Here is a 3,980-nt window from a genome sequence, read left to right on the forward strand (position 1 = left end):
ATAACCGGATCTCTTCATCCCCCACATCCCCTTGTTCTAGACACTTTGGAAAGGACCAAAGCAAAATTTTCTTCCTTTCCCCACAGGAGGGTGAGTCAAGTCTTTGTGCATTTGGAGAGCCAGAAAGGAGTAAGAGGAGTCATGGTGACTAGATTTAAGGACTGGTTATAACTAGGTGACTGAAGCGAAGAGGGAGTCAAGGTCACTGAAACTGAGGAAGTCGAGAAACTATATCGAGTTAGGATGTTGGATGTTTTTCCCCACGTGTAGGAGGTAGGATGGAAATGAAATCTAAATTCTAATCACCAGAGTCTTCATTAAATTTGTTAGAATAATCTGGAGCGATTTCAAAGAAGTGTTAAAGAGTAGTAAAAAAGAAGGACTGTATAGAGGGAAAAGAGGGGTGGGAGGGGTGGGGGGGAAGGGAAAAAATAACAGAATGAATCAAACAACATTACCCTATGTAAATTTATGATTACACAAATGGTATGCCTTGACTCCATGTACAAATAGAGAAACAACATGTATCCCATTTGTTTACAATAAAAAAATAAAAAAATAAAAAGAAAGCAATAAAAAAAAAGAGTAGTAAAAAAGTGTGAACATTAGAAGTTTTTGTGATGTTTGAATGTCAAAGAAGAATATTTGGAAGACGCTTATATGCATCTGTTAGCTTATAACTGTGTCTAATGAGAATACATTATGTCCTAGGTATATTAGTTTGCTAAGCCTGTCGTAACAAAAGTTCACAAACCAAAATGTATTGCCCCACAGTTCTGGAGACTACAAGTGCAAGAGTAAGGTGTCTGTCAGATTGGCTCCCTGTGAGGGCCAAGAGGAAGAATCTGTTCCATACTTCTCCCTTAGCTTCTGGGCGATTCTGGCAATCTTTAGCACTCCTTGGCTTTAGAAGCTTAGCCTTATCTTTGCTTGGTCTTCACATGGTGTTGTCCTTGTATGGGTGTCTATTCCACATTTCACCCTTATGTAAGTCATACTGGATTAGGTGCTACCCTAATGGCCTCATCTCAACTAATTACATCTGTAATGACCTCGTTCCAAATAAGGACATATTCTGAGTCATGAGGGATTTGATTTAGTATATTTTTTTCAGTGGGGACACAATTCAAACTTAACACCAGGAAAATTTTGAACATCTTGATTTTATGTTTTTAAAAACTTGACTATGAAGAGAGGTGGTTTGGCTCAGGTACTTGCCCAACATGCCCTGGATTCCATCCTTAGCATCACAAAAACCAAATAAAAACAAAACCAAACAAAAACAATAAATTAAACCTGACTATGGGAGCAAAAATACCATCATTGGCAAATGTAGGATAGAACTAGTGACTTTTTGCACGTTTGTACCTGTATCTTTGTGGGATAATTTAGCAGCATCCCTCGCATGGATTCCAGCAGCATTTCCCCATCTCTCATTTGTGACAACTGCTTCTACTTGTGACAATTGGACAGTATTGCTCCAGTTGAAAGCCACTAATGTATACCTGAATGTCATATTCTCATTGCATTTTATCCAATTTAATGTACCCCATATTGATCTGATTTTCCTAGGCAATCCCAACTTTCACTTAGACTGAAGCTAGTAAATCTGCTATAGTTGTCTGTTTTGGGGGGATGGTAGTGTGGGAGGTTAACATCTGCACTCTTAGAGCTTAAGACACTGTTAATAACTTGCAATTTGAGCTAGCAATTTTAAATAAGTTCTTTAAATATATATATGATAGACTAATATTTAGTACAGAGAATGGAAGCAATGAAGGAAACTGAGAAAGGAAGGAGACAAATTAGATCAGAATGGTTTAAATTCTGTCCAACTTAAACCTAGGGACAAAACGTTGATATGCACAGTAACTAATAGGGAAAGAAGAGCTCAGTCCTTGGGCCAGTTCCTCTTTAGTGGCTGTTTTCCTTCTTCCTGCATCACTGCCAATATTCCATTAGCTGGATCTTGAGTTCTTGAAGGGGTGTCCTGGTACCTCTGAGGGTTCAGGTCATCCCTGCTTCTCACCAAACAATACAATAGACAGGGGTATAAATATTAGATTACAGGCCTCCTGAGCCCTACTTTGTATGCAAGTTACCTACAACAATGCTTGACATTCCTAGCTTTCAGAATTGAAAAGACCTAACTCAACTATCAGAACTTGAGTGATTTGCTGACAACAGCCCTGGCACAAATAGTTCTCAACAGCAGTTATTTTACTGAGCTAAACTTTCTTAACATATCAGATCATTACTCTTAAGTACAAATACGTAGTCTTAGTGAAGTAACGGGGCATAGCCTGTATTGGATTTTGATAGTTCTGGCATTTGGTTCAGCAGCATCTTGACCCTGAGTTAATTAGTCTGACAATTCCTGCTGGCTGTTTAATCAAAATACTGCAACTTTCAACTTCATCAGTAATTTAGTTCATTTGTCTTTATTATGATTCCATGATTACTTCTGGTTGGAAGACTGGTATTTTTGATAATTGTAATGTTAGTGATGAATGGCAATAATAATGTCTATGTAAAAGTATGTGTTAGTACATCTACAATAACCTCATGAGCTTTAAAAATGTAATTCTTTGAAGGAAAGAAGATAGCAGCTATTTCTCTAACATAAACTATCTTTCCTATGTTTTGATAATTTAAAATGTCATCAGTGATAAGAAAACATGCAATCTAAGAGAAGAAAACACAATTTCTTTCCCAAAATATTTTTGAAGACTATACAAAGAACTATAAAAAGAACCAGAATTTTAAAAGCAACTCTTTCAATCTATTCCTTAACAAATTACTTACATTTTCCATGTTTTTCCCCGATCTTGTTTGCATGCATAACCAATTTTATATAGTTGCAATTACAGTGTAGATTCAATTTTGCATTCTGCTTTTTTCACTTAGCATTATTCTTCCATAATAATTTAAAGAGAGTTTTATTTATGGTTATTTCAAATGTAGAGAATATAATTTTCTAAACTGTACTTAAGTGCTCAATTTAAATATTTTAATGACCAACCCAGATCATCAAATGTACTCTAGATAAGGGTATGTTATAGTTAATGCTTAACATTGCAGGAATCAACTTGCATATACATTAGATTAAAGTCACATGTTATGTGCAAGTGGAAATGAAGACATTAAAGGCTGGTCGTCTTTATGTATTTCCAGATTTTTCATCAGTCAGATGTACTTCTAGAGTTGGTTAGTCTGGCTGCTAAATTTTCATGCCTTGAACTAATTCAGCCAGTTGTAAAATTGTACCTTTCTGCAGATGACTTAACATGTGCACCTCATTTATACTTGAACTTGCTATGATTCAGATAGCATTATCCCTAAATGATGTTAAGAAATTGTTCATTTTCTGTGTCAGCGAAAAATGAGGAAAGGCCAACCACATTTCGCCTGAAGAGAGTCATGTCAGAACTGACATCTTGGCAGATACAAAAATGCAAGTAGGATATTTTAACAGGGCATACTAAAACTAATGAACTGAGGACCAATATACACTTCTACATGGTATTAAAGTGGCATCTACTGAATTTACAAATGTTAAGAGACATGCTTTATTAGTTGCTGTAGGAGTTCTATTTCACTTAGTTTATCAGTTAAAAATAAGTTTGTTTTCCTTTTGTGTAATTTTAACCCTTATTTTAAAATGTGGTTTGGGAAGATGGACTTAAATTTAATTGTTCTAAGTATGGAAGATTAAAAGGAAAATTAACTTCCTATGTCTATGTAGCTATTAAAGAAACAGGAAATCTGAACAGTATATTTTTTTGCTTGATAAACTAACTTAGTGAGGTCTTTCATGAGTAAAATTGTGCTTTAATCTAAAAAACTAAAAAGAAACTGGGATTATTGGGTTGTTTTCAAGATCTATAGCAAATTATTTCCACTTAATTTATTATTAAGTCTTTACTAATGTAAGGTGTTCAATTTTAATTTTTATATTTTCAAGGTTTTTTTCTTTAACC

The sequence above is a fragment of the Sciurus carolinensis genome, chromosome 15 (genome assembly GCF_902686445.1).
Source record: "Sciurus carolinensis chromosome 15, mSciCar1.2, whole genome shotgun sequence".
In the NCBI taxonomy this organism is placed as follows: Eukaryota; Metazoa; Chordata; class Mammalia; order Rodentia; family Sciuridae; genus Sciurus; species Sciurus carolinensis.